Source organism: Calliphora vicina, chromosome 1 (assembly GCF_958450345.1).
Source record: "Calliphora vicina chromosome 1, idCalVici1.1, whole genome shotgun sequence".
Taxonomy (NCBI): domain Eukaryota; kingdom Metazoa; phylum Arthropoda; class Insecta; order Diptera; family Calliphoridae; genus Calliphora; species Calliphora vicina.
This window is the reverse complement of record NC_088780.1, coordinates 62409554-62423692: the sequence shown is the minus strand read 5'-3', so window position 1 is coordinate 62423692 and position 14139 is coordinate 62409554. Positions and strand designations below refer to the sequence as shown.

Sequence of the window (14139 nt, the reverse complement as noted above, 5' to 3'; positions counted from 1 at the left end):
AGTATTTACACATCATTATAAAAAAGTATTTTAATGCTATATTACGACTTGAATATTATCCTCCAGAATGGAAGGTTTCACTGGTTACCATGATACCCAAGCCGGGAAAAGATCACACAAAGGTGGAATCATACAGACCCATCAGCCTATTGTCTAATATATCAAAGCTGTACCCGATGTTAACTGAAAACAATTATATTCCGAATCATCAATTTGGATTTAGAAGAAAACACAGTACTATCGAACAAACCCATAGACTTATAAATATGGTGAGAAAAGCGTTTGAAGAAAAGAAATACTGTTCCGCACTCTTCATCGACATCTCTCAAGCGTTTGATAAGGTATGGCATGCTGGATTAATATACAAATTGAGTCAAAATTTACCCGCAAACACACATAAGCAGTTGGAAAGGTATTTAACTGGTCGAACATTTAAGGTTAAAGAGGGAAACTTTTTAAGTACTGCACAACCCATTGAAGCTGGAGTCCCCCAAGGCAGTGTCCTGGGACCTTTTTTATATTTGATATATTCGTCTGATATGCCAACTAACAATCGCACTCATACATCAATATTTGCTGATGATACTGCTATTCTAAGCATCCATGAAAACCCTCAAGAAGCGTCTCGTTAGTTACAAAACCACATATTTGAATTAGAAAAATGGTTATAACAATGGAAAATTAAAGTCAACGAGCAAAAATGTACACACATAACATTTACATTGCGTAGAGAATCATGCCCCCCTATTCATATCAATAACCAAACAATAATTCAACAATCGGAAGTGAAATACCTCGGAATACATCTCGATCGTCGCCTTACATGGAAAAGTCATATAGATGCAAAGTTGACTCAAATGAAATTGAAATCAATTCAAATTAATTGGCTTATTGGCAGAAACTCTACGCTTAGTTTAGATTGTAAACTTCTATTTTATAACATGATCATAAAACCGATATGGTGTTATACAGTTATGGGGCACGGCCTCAGCGTCAAATGTAGAAAAGATCCAAAGACGCCAAAACAAGTTTCTAAGAATGATCACAGTTGCCCCCTGGTATATCAAAAACGCGAATATACACAAAGATCTAAACGTGCCCATTGTAAAAACTGAAATCTCGAAAAATGTACAAAAATATTTAAAAAAATTTTAAGTTCACCCAAACCCGCAACATATTAGATAACCGAGGCCACACTCGATTAAGAAGGAGGGACACAGCAGACCCAATCTAGAAGGAAGAATGCCAATTTAACCAAAACAACCATGAATACAAAATTTTTCGTCCGGCACTGGCTGGACTTATTAAATAATAATTATTAGATATAAGATTTGTACCACTTATTGTTAGTTCATTAAATAATGAAGATACAATAAATAAATGATGAAAAAAAAAATATTATCCATCAACAATTAAGCCCATTTTAGTCTGTTGTAGTTGTTAATAAGTAAGAACAATTTTATTAATAAATATTTAAAAACAAAATTCATTTGTTTAAATTATTGCATGAACTGCTTTTAAAAAAAGTAACTAAAAGAAAAGTAAATTTATCGTAATAGAAATTTAGCAAATTTATAATTATTATTAAAATATTTAAACAATACAGAGAACTGTCTTAAACTATGCGTTGTATACTTTGATAGATTCGAGCTGTTGGTATTGCTCACGACTTATTAATTTTGCAAATATGTAGCCAACACGCCTATCATCTGTTACTTTACTAGCAGATTCACTTACAACTCGTACAAAACGTTCGGTATTTTGAGAGTGACAAGGAAATTTTAGAATTATAATTTGTATAGTTATCAATTACATATAATTTATAATAATTAGATAAATTTAGAAGAATATTGGTATTGAACCAGTTGTTCATCTGTGTGGTTCGTCACAGGAACCATTATTCACTGCTAATACCATCACGAATTTTCCAATCAGCTATATTGTCAGGCATAGTTCCCATCAAAATGGGCTGAAAATCATTAACGCTGTGCTGAATCTTATATACTACCTTTCACCAAATTATACTTTAAAATAAAAATTTTAATATTTTTTTATTTTTTATTTTCGAAAGTTATTTCCAATTTTTTTTTTAAATTTATTATTTATTAAAAAATTTTTTTGTCATAATTGGTTTATATGACAAAAAAAATTTTTTGGTGAAAAAAACTTTCGGGTTAAAAAATATTTTCATTTTGGTCCCACTTACATCGCCTTATATACAGCGTTACAATGGACTTTGAAATATCTATCATTGGATATTCATATGACTTAGTAATCTAGATATAGATGTTCACAATAATATGTTGAAGGTCTAAATACAAAAAACACTAAAAATAGTAACAAAATCACCAAGATGGTTTTTTGGTTATTATTTTAAAAACAGCTGATACGATCTTACGGAAAAACTAACTACAATATAACAGCATTCAGAACGGCACAGAACAGAAACGTTACAGAACGCAAAGACTAATGGAGCCTTCACTCACTTTTCAATGTCAGTGAGCGAAAGTATGTTACAGAATTGACGAGTAAAGTGAAACATGTGAAACATTGAAACAAGTGCTTGTGCAGCTCTTTCATGAGTACTGAAAGAAACATCAGCATAAAACAAAACCGCTCAGTTCAAAGTAAATTAATAAAGTAGCGACAGCACTACAACAAATACAACATTTACAAAAACCACAAGCAATTTTGTTTTTGGTTTAAGGTCTGAGCTGTCAAAGTTGCCTGTTGTTGTTTTTGCTTTTGGTCTTATTTTATTTTTCGCCAAAAAATTTTTTGGTGAAAAAAACTTTCGGGTTAAAAAATATTTTCATTTTGGTCCCACTTATCTATCATTGGATATTCATATGACTTAGTAATCTAGATATAGATCAAAAATAGGCAAAAAAAACGAGGTTATCCCGATTTTTTCCTTATATCTCAGCCATTTTGTCGATTTTAAATAGCAACAATATACTATCGGTATATTGATGTATGAATCATGTATGTATGTAAGTTTTTTGGGGGCTACGGAAAGTTGATTTCAACATACAGACGGACCGACAGACATGGCTATATAGACTTCGCTATCAATAACGATCCAGAATATATATACTTTGATAAATGTAGAAATTACAAACGGTATGACAAACTTATACACTGAATCAATTAAGTCTCCGTAAAGAAATATTCATAATATAAACTAGCAATTTGTGGTCACTTTTCAATACATATTTTAACATTTTTTTAATTCATTTTATAAAAAATCTTATAAACTAGAAATCAACATAAAAAATAGAAACATTTTCATTAAAAACATAAAAATTTACATAAATTCATTAATTTTACAAAAAGTCTCCGTACAGTTAACCATTTTAATGCAAGGAATCCCAATATTAAACTTAATTGCATTTAATATTTGGTAGGTAGTCCTTTCTGAGCAATTGCAGCATTAAATGGCTGTGCATGGAATGGTCCAGCTTTGTTGTTGTTTGTGTGGATTCAACACCAGGGTTGAATTTATTAGAACCCTTTACAAAATAATTAAGAACATATTAGGTCATCTAAAATGGGTTACTTTACTTCAACCTAAAGTTAAATTTTACATATTCAAAAATTTTAAATTTTTCAAAAAGAATAAATTCCTTATACACTTCTTAGAAATTGTTTATATAACTTAATGTATTTTTTTTCCAAAAAACTAGTGAAAAATCGCCTTTTTAAATTCAAATGCATGGAGTCAGTCATTATTTATAAACAATTATTTTTTTATTTGACATATACATTTTTTGTTAGTCCAATCAAGGAAAAATTGAGAAAATCGGGTAATATGGGCCTTCTTATCAGAGTGGGGTGGGTACAAATTTTGAAATTTAAATTTTCAAATTCGAATATCTTTGATATCTTGACGAGGAGATTATATATGCAGTAGCCCAATAATGTCTACATACAGGTGAGCCTCCATTTACGCGTTACTTTATTTACATGAATTCGATATAACGCAAACTCAAATTAGCAACCATTTTTTCAAATACGCGACTTTTTTTACGCGATTTTTATATAATGTGGCAACAAACAACAAGAAATTAAAAAAACCAGAGACCAAAAATAACTGTTATTAAATTTTTTGAGACTGAAAAAGTTAGGCATAAATCAATGAATAATTTTTACGTTTTCAAATAAGAGTTATTCATAATAAATATTTTTTTCGTTGTTCATAACTTTTATTTTCGATTTATATTTTTTTACGTTGCCTAATAGGTGTTATTCATAATATATATTTTTTTACGTTGCTCATAACTTTTATTTTCGATTTATATTTTTTTACGTTGCTCATAACTTTTTTTTTCAATTTGTATGTTTTTAAGTTGCCTAATAAGAGTTATTCTAAAGAATATATTTTTTTCGTTGCTCATAACTCAAAAGAAGTTTCATTCACCATCTTGGTTACATTTTATTAGTACATACATTGAATTTAACCTTTAAAGTCGCAAAAAATAAGCTTGGTATGAGATTGATGTTTTTTATTGTGTGTTTTTTAATTATGAAGAATTTTGTTTCACAATCAATGTTTTAGCATACGCATTGTCTGCCAAGTTGCACCTTTTCTCAGTCAACATAATACGCAAAGCTGAAAATGCTCTTTCAACAGAAAGCCGTTTAGCCGGCAGTGCATAGACAATATGAACCAATTTATTTAAAAATTGCAAAAGTATCCTTTTTCTCTTCCTAATATTGCAAACAAATCGGCTTCTACGTCCAGTCTCATAGGTTTAAAGCTCTCTATTTCAGCTATAGTTGCTAATAACTCTCGCGATGTATTGCCTTTGTCATCTTCTGAAGATAAATCCACTTCAAGTTCTCTAATTGATGTTCCGAACAACGATGACGTATTTAGATTCGTCGATTCGTCAATCAGAAAATCGGATATTGGTTGAAGTTAGAGTTGTGTAGCTCATGAATGACCTAGTTCAATTGAGCTATTCACTCAACTGAGCGAAGTGAATCATTCATCATACTGAGCGTTTTCAGCTCAGCACTGAGCGTATTCAACTGAGCCAAAGTAAATTAATAAAGTAGACTCAGTAGAACAGCTGACTATTTTTTTTATTCAGTCTGAACTGTCAATTCACTTGTGGTTGTTGTGGCGAAAAATAAAACAAGACCAAAAGCAAAAACAACAACAGGCAACTTTGACAGCTCAGACCTTAAACCAAAAACAAAATTGCTTGTGGTTTTTGTAAATGTTGTATTTGTTGTAGTGCTGTCGCTACTTTATTAATTTACTTTGAACTGAGCGGTTTTGTTTTATGCTCATGTTTCTTTCAGTACTCATGAAAGAGCTGCACAAGCACTTGTAAGTAAGTAAGTAAACACTTTATTGAGACTTTTTTTTTTTTAATATGAGATACAAACGACCGTATAACAAAATATAATCTTAGAACTATTATTGTCTTATTCTAATACACTATGTGTGAGGCAAAAGCAACTTGCTTAAAAAAATGAATAAGTAAAAGCGAACAGCTCAATATATGAAAAAAAATGCTTGCTCCCGGCATTAGGTGTGACGAACAGAGCGATAGTCTGTAAACAAAATAAATAAACATAAAACTAAATAACACTTAAACTAAACAGCTGTTAATAACAATAACAAACAGAGAACATTTATATCACAGAATGTTAACGAATTGTAAATATTACAAAGTGTAAAAAGTTCATAAATTGGAATAATTAAAATTAATTATAATAATATAAAATAGACAATCATTAGTATTCGAAAATACAAATTGTATAATAAAATAAATGTATAAATAAAATATCACATTTTCTTTCTTATTTCCTTCCTTTCAGCCCCTATGGGAGCCTGGGAGTGTTTCCCTGTAGAAATCCGGTAGTATAAGCTGAACGGGATCGTCGTTGTCAATTAATTGGTTCAAAATACCTATTGGAGACAGGTAAGTACATCTTGACCACTCTATTTCCTTCTCAAACTCATACATATCGTTCATCAGTGTATTTTCATGGAGAGCTAAATTATCAGCAAATTTCCTCTGGAGCCGTAAGGCGTATTTGCAGAGTGGTACCACAGCAGATTGTCCATAAATGTATGTATTAGAAAATCGTTTTGTATAGCTTTGAAAATTCCTGCCAATACATTTCCTTAGTATTCTTCGCTCAAAAATTTCCAATTCCCTGGCCACCGTTGGAGAGATAGAGAACCATATGGGGAATGCATATATGAGTGTCGGCCTGATAGCTACTTTATAAAGAAGAAGTTTTGTCGCCTGTGGAAGATATTTGCTGTTCATTAAACCGGAAAACATACCCGATATTCTCTTGGCCCTCGTTAAGAACAATCTGGCATGATTATTAAATTTCATTAACTTGTTAAAATTAACGCCCAGGTACTTAATGGTGTCCTTAAATGGAATATCCATACCGTCAAGAGAGAGCTGCAAAAGTTTGCTCTCTGGAACCACAAATCTGGCACATTTACCAGAAGCATTTCTCAGGCAGATGGCTTCAGATTTGGCTGCATTAATCCTGATTCCCCAAGATTTGTAAAAAGAATTTACAACACCAAGATGGAACGCCGCGTTAGTAAGCGCTTGTATTGGAGATTCATTATGTGAGTAGATTAAACAATCGTCTGCATACAATATAGCCTTTGAGTTCTCAGTTGAATGCGGAAAATCGTGGAGAAATAAATTGAATAGAAAGGGTGCCAAAACACTACCCTGGGGGACACCACTCTTTACGCTATCGAAACTGGAGGATGAACCGTTTATTTGAACACAAAATTTACGGTCGGAGAAATAACTTTGAAATAGCTTTATAAGATAAGGATCAACTCCTAGCTCCACCAGTTTATACAATATTCCCTTATGCCAAGCGGAATCGAATGCTTTTTCAATGTCTAACGATAAAGCTACCGTACATATTTTATCTCTCAGTTTTTTTGTGATGTCACCGTGGAATTTCAGAAGAGCATGTTGAGTCGAGTGAAATTGTTTGAAGCCAAATTGAAATGCAGATATCGGACTAACTATGAATTCTCCTTCCAGTTTATCCTTCAAGACGTGTTCAAATATCTTTCCAATGTTTGAGAGCATTGAAATAGGGCGAAAATCTTCGATATTGTTGCTGTTCTCCTTTTTCCTCAACGGAATTATCTTAGCCGATTTCCACACAGCTGGAAAATAGTAATTGTTAATACAATTATTAAAGATGATGGTAAGTAGCTTTATTGCCGTATCAGGTAGCTTTTTTATAAGGAAATTTGAAATTTCATCCATGCCGCTTGATTTTTTGTTGTTAATTTCACGTATAATATCTTTTACAGACCCAACATTAGTAAAGTGGTATGCATCTTGGTTTTCAACAGAGTTAAATAATCCATCGAACGAGTAAATATGCTGGGGAATGACATCAACACAAGACGAAATACGGGCATCTATATCCGCAATGGCTCCTTCCGGAATACTTTCGCTGTATACTGTTGCATAGTATTCTCGGAAGTGCTCCGAAATTTCAGATTCATTGGAGATAATGGTGTTGTTGACACAAACTGATTTGCAAAATGTTGACTTTCTTTTTCCCATTAGTTTATATACTTCCTTGAACGCAGATGGGCCTGGTTTAATTTTCTCAAGTTTTCTATTAAAACTCTTCGCTTGTTCGATAATTACTAGTTCTTTTATAATCGTCCTTAAAAGCTGGACTTGCTTCGATAGTATAATATACTCCTGACTCAGCCTGTTTCCGGTGCGATGATAAATCCTTTTTAACTCTTTTTGCCATCTATGCTTTACTTTGAAGAATTTTCTTATATTCTCAGAAAGTGGTAATTTGTTGTTCTTTATTTCAATTTTTTCCGTGTGGTTGTTATGAGCAGTTATTAAGTTGGTATTAAACACATTTATCAATCGGTCAATTTCATGATTCTCAATATTTCTATTCTCAGAAGGTAACAGACTGCAAGAGACATTTTCCATTTCGCGCTGAAAAAGGTTCCAATTGGTATTCTTGTAGGATGTATAACGGCGAGGTATTTGTAAAATGAATTCACAGGATTCTAATCTTAATTCCACTTTGATGGGATAATGGTCTGAGAACGAAGAAAGACTTGATGTTCTAAAATTATCAGAGCTGGTGTTAATTACATGAGGACTTAGTAAAAAGTGGTCAAGAAAAGATGAGCCATTCGGATACGAAGGCGTAATGTCGCAAAGCCGAACCACATCTAAAGCGTTATCAAGGAGCCAACTTTTGAGTACCTTTCCGTTGCCATTTTCAATTAAATCGCCCCAAACCGGATTCTTGGCATTTAGGTCACCACCTAATATAAAACCATCAAATCCACTGGCCATATCTAAAATTTTACTTAGTCCATCGGAGAGAGAAGAAGTATAGTTGCACGGAATATATATGGAACCAATTAAAAACTTTTTACGTATTTCATTTATGTTAAAATCCACTTGAATAAAAATTCCATTGAATCCAATGTTGGAAATATCTATAAGATTGTAAGAAATTGTGTTCTTTATTGCTATAGCCACTCCAATATGTGAGCCGTCATATATGAAACTATAACCATTAAGTCTTACATTACCAGTTCTGCGTAGATGGCACTCTTGGATGAATGCGATGTCAATTTGGTTATGAAAAAGAGTATTCAAGAGATCAATTTGTCTACTTGTATCAACAAGAGATCTGACATTGAAGGTAAGAAAATTTATGTGTCTAGGGCCCATAAACGCTTTTAACTTTGTTAAGGAGGCTCAAAAATAAAGATTTGGCCTCAGGTTTTGACATAGATTTATATTCACATAGAAATTTATTTATCTCACGATCCAATGACTGTTCTTCTGGTTCCATAAAAAATTCAGCAAGCTTTAAAAATTCGTCTATAATGGTCGATTTTTGTTTCTGAGGATTTACGATATTCCTCTGACTATGGTGGAATAAACTCGCAAAAGACTTTCCTGGAGAAATTAGAGGGGAGTTGATAGCCCTATGGACGTTTTTCTTAGCAATAGTTTTTACCTCCCGAGCTTTATTAATCCGTTCATTTCTTCCCGACACAAACTTCTTATAGGCTGAACAACCTCTCCAATTTGCTGGGTGGCCAGATTCGCCACAGTTGACACAAGTGGGCTCAGTGTCATCATTAAGTTGATTGCGGGGGCAAGCACCAGGATCATGTGTCGCATCACATTTTACACATTTAAAAGCAGAGTTGCAGTTTCGGGAAATGTGACCCCAATGCTGGCACCTGTGACATTGTATTTCCTTTTCCTTCCTTTTCGGTTTTTCCCACCCTATGCATTGGTTTAGTAAAAATTTTATTGATGAGACATCACCCAATTTTTTACCGGGTACCAGTGTAATAAGAAAAAGACCTGTGTCCAAATTATTTTTTTTGGAATAAGTTGTCGTAAATTTAGTTACTTTAGAAACTATGCCAGGAAATGTTTCATCCAATGCGGCTTTTATGTCATCTACTTCGGTACTGTAATATAGACCACGGAGAACCAGCGACACTTGTTTCATTTCTTTTGGGGTAAATGAATAAGAATTAATTTTCTTTTCCCTCAATAAATTCATCATTTCAGCATGAACGGATGCATCTGAAAGATAAAGTTTGGCTTTATGATTATTAACATTCTTTATCTTAAAACAAATTTTAGGTGTTTTTGCTTCCAGCTGCTGACACAAAAGTCCAACGTTCACATTATATAGAAAGATAGGCGGGCAAAAAGGTTTATCAGCAGGTTTCACAGGCTGCGCCTTTGCAATGTTGTTGCGTTTAGCAGTTGTGGCAGTGTTGTTGCATTCAAATTCTAAGTCTGCAAGAATAGAAAATCTGTTTTGCGATGTCGGGAACCTTCCGTTCAAACTTGAAACGTCAATACTAGTTGGTGGAGTCGCATCCAGTCTCTTCCTCTTCACACATATGTCCTCCAAACCATTCTCGTCATCAGTGGCTAAAGGTAAATTAACGGCAGGGCCATTTTCCTCACATTCAGCATCCATCCCAAGAGAAGAAAAACACTTCTCCATACAATTACGGTTGTTGCCAATACAGGTTTACTGATCGTAATCTCCAATAAATTAAATTCAGGTAAAAAAATACCAAAATTCGCAAAAAAAAAAAAATTAAATATATAAAACAAAATTTTGTTATAAGCACGTCTATCCAGCTCAACGTCAAGCTTGCAATCCAGTACTGCTACAGTTTGTAAGTAAATTTCATAAAATAATAATGAAAAAGGGAAATACATAATAGCGGAGTTCGATTGGCGAGGGTATGGGAATTGCCGGGTTAAGTGCGAATGGTCTAGCATCATTGCAAAATTTTACCGTAATCCAATAACAAAATACACACAAAAACCTTTACAATTTCGCATTTGCACTGATGCAATACCATTCGCACTTAATACTGAACTCCGCTAATAATTAAAATAATAAATGTAATTGAAAGTCATAGCTGTAAATTGTGAATATTTTTATTCAAAATATTTCCAAAAACTTAATTATTTTTGAATTTTAGTTATATTTAAAAAAATAAATTTATATAGAAATCATTCTATATTATTGAAAATAGGATACTAATTAATATACATCTATTTAGAATATAAAGCATTAAATATTATTTGATTTCAATAGAATACGATATTAAATAAATTATACTTAAAAGTTTTTAATAAACTTTTATAAAATTATACTAATAGTATTTGTATTTTAGTAACAATAAGTTGTATTTTATTTTTTATATAATGAATAGATTTTAAAATATTCTAATCAATATGAAAACATGTAATTATTTTCAAATTATATTTTTATAGTATAAATTAAATATTAAATTAGTTTATTCAACTAGTTATGAATAAAATATTATTTTACTTATTCGAAAATTTGTTGATAGATTTTATTCAAAGCAATTTTCTTTGAATAATTTTATTTCTCCAAAAAAAAGAAAAATATTTAAATATTCAACTAAAAATTTTAGAATACTCTTTTATTCATAGAAATTTTCTTTGAATAATTTTATTTGTGAAAATAAAGTCAAATATTTTAAGAAAAAATTTTTCAAAAATTTTATAAAAAAATATTTTTGTTTGTGAAAATGAGCTCGGACGATAAAGATTTTTCTTCCGAGGATTATGAAAAAGATCCTTCGGTCCTTCGAACAAAAACAATGCTCAAAAATAATTCAACGATATTTTGAACGTCTAATTTCACTTAGACCTAGGAGGAATGCCATGTAAGACGATCATTTTGAACAACTAGTTACAGTTAAAAACAGTTTTTAAAAATAATTCATGAATTTTGTTCTTCACAATTTAAATTTTATTATTAAACCTCCAATTGAAACCATTAATCTGTGTCCATATTCTAGTGATAATCAATGATTAAGTAGTAGTTTTTAAAAATAGAATATTAGATATCAGAGAACTAACTTTTTCAACTCAGAATGCAATCAGAAGATATTTTACATCAGTATTATTGTATTAAGTATCAATGATTAAGTAGTAGTTTTTAAAAATAGAATATTAGATATCAGAGAACTAACTTTTTCAACTCAGAATGCAATCAGATGATATTTTACATCAGTATTATTGTGAAATAAAAATAAATTTATTTGTTTCAAATTTGTGATAAATAAAAATATTTCTAAAGTTTTATTAGAATTATTTCTATTCAATAATTTTTTGTTTGAATAATTTTAGTTTTTTGTGTTTTGTTTGAATAAATATTCCAAAGAAATTAGTTGATGTTATTTGTATATAAATGAAATAAATTTAAATTTTATTCAACTTTGTTTTATTTGAATATACAAAATTTTACTATTTTCTAAAAAATATCAATATAATTTAGTTAAACTAATATAAAATGATTTTATTTATAATTTATTTGGTTTTAAAAGATATAAATATGCATAAATTTAACTGTAAATATTATTAATAAATTAGACAAATACTTTATTTAACTAATAAATAATTTGGAAAATAAATAATTATAATTGCAAACAAAAACTATAATAATATAAAAAATATTTATATTTTGTATTTTATTCACAAGTTACAGCTATGTTGAAAGTATATAATTAGTAAAAAATACTATTTCAAAAATACATTAGTGGGATTATATCTAACAAAACACATAGTTAAAAAAATACAAAGTACTGATATTCTTAATTAAATTAGCAATATTATTTCAATCACTTTTTTTAGAAAACATATATCTTATGCACTTTTTTACTATACTGCTACATCAACAGAACATTTGTCAGTTGCCATTAGCGACCTATCGTGGGTTTTTCGCTGTTTTTTGGAATGACAGTTTAGAATTTCTGAATTTAAGGAATAAGATTTATAAAATCTTATTCCTTAAATTCAGAAATTCTATTTATATATTGTTATATCATAAAATAATTAAGTAAATTTTGAAAATATACAAATTGTATCACAAAACTATTTTTCTGTCGTATTTTTAGTAGAAATTTTATTGATCATACATGTATATATAAGTAGTAAAAGTCAGGTAAAAAATATATATTTTGCCAATTGATAACTAACATTATGTAAATGGGAAAACACCCAAAAAAATTGCAACAATATTCATTTTGGTTTAGTTATTGTCACATTTTTATTTTGGATCACAATTATCAGATCATCAAAATATTTTTCCTTCTTCAAATTCCAGTTAATATCTTGAGTTTTTTGGTAATTTTATTATTTTGTGGTAAAAGAATACCTTATAGTTAGTGAATGTTCTGCTTAACAAATATTGTCTAAACATTTGGTTAGCATCGGAAATTAGAAATAATAAAAAATTAACTCTTTTCCGCAAAAATATTAGCTTAAATAAAATTTTATTTTTTAAAATTTTAATCAAACGCATAAATCTCTAATTGTCAAAAGACTGTGTGTTTTTACAACTAACAACAGAAATAATTGATTTAATTCACTACAAGCAATTCTCAAAATGAAATGGTCATTATACAACATACTGAGCTAATGAGCTAAAAGAGCGACCTAGTTCATTTCAGTGAGCTGAGCTGAAAAGGGCGGTCACTTCACTGAGCTAATAAACCCAACTTCAACGTTTTAACTTCAGGTGAAGTTAAAACGAAAATAAAAGTTATGAGTAACGAAAAAAAATATTTATTATAAATAACTCTTATTAGGCAACGTAAAAATATAAAAATCAAAAATAAAAGTTATGAGCAACGAAAAAAATATTTATTATGAATAACACTTATTGAAAAGCAAAACTTATTTTCATTGAGAATAACTATTATTTAAAGAAACAAATTTTTTTAGATATTTCTTATAACAGTTATGTCTCTGAAAAAAACACAAGCGAATAACAGATTTCTTTTTTGAAAACTGAATTTTATGTTATGTTTTGATCTCTTTTATGTATTAGAATATTTTGTTTTTTTAATTGAAAATTTTTCCTTAATTTTCGATAAGAAATATTTTTTTTAGTTGAGTTTTTTTTACTTTACTTTTGTTTTAAGTAAGTTTTTAGAAATACAAATAAAATAAGTATACTTAAATTATATATCGTCGCCTTAAATGCAAACGGACGTAACTACATTTTTATTGTTTTTACAGGATACGTTATAAAATCAATAATAATAGAGTATTCTTGGCAATTGTTTAATCAATCAAAAACTCGATTTTATCAAAAACTAAATTTTTGTGTAGTTACGTCCGCTTTCATTTAATGTGACGATATGTATGTATGTTCATTTGTGTTTTCTATTTAACGCGATTTTTATGTCCCAATTTCTTTTTTGTTATGTGACTGACGTATTGTTTTACGCGAAATAAAAAATTATTGACCCCTCAAAAGCATTTCGTTCTAAATTAGAACCTCGTTTTACGCGAATTTGATTTACACGCTATTTTTTTTGGGCCCAACAAACCGCGTAAATGGAGGCCTACCTGTACAGGAATTCAAATTAAATTTCTTTCATTGAAAGCTGTATTTGTTAGGCTGCGTTTACACATGCAAGTATATTGATGAAAGTAGAGAATACGTATTATTATCGAAAATGTCGAAAATACATCGAAATGTCTACAAGTTGCAAGAGCGTTTACACATGCAAGTAAAAGTTCATTTTGTAAATGTTAGCGAAGGAGA

General features: G+C 30.2%; 1 long non-coding RNA gene across 2 annotated transcripts; it reads left to right on the top strand.

Annotated features, from left to right (window-relative positions):
• The first annotated feature begins 5467 nt into the window (after window positions 1–5467).
• On the top strand, window positions 5468–8515 carry LOC135963038 (uncharacterized). 2 transcript variants are annotated; one of them, XR_010576812.1, is made up of 5 exons: window positions 5468–5671; window positions 5833–5936; window positions 5994–6086; window positions 6147–7215; window positions 7325–8515. It is a non-coding gene; the product is annotated as an uncharacterized LOC135963038 (long non-coding RNA). The 2 variants fall into 2 exon arrangements; XR_010576811.1 differs by having other exon boundaries at window positions 5994–7215.
• The last annotated feature ends 5624 nt before the right edge of the window (window positions 8516–14139 follow it).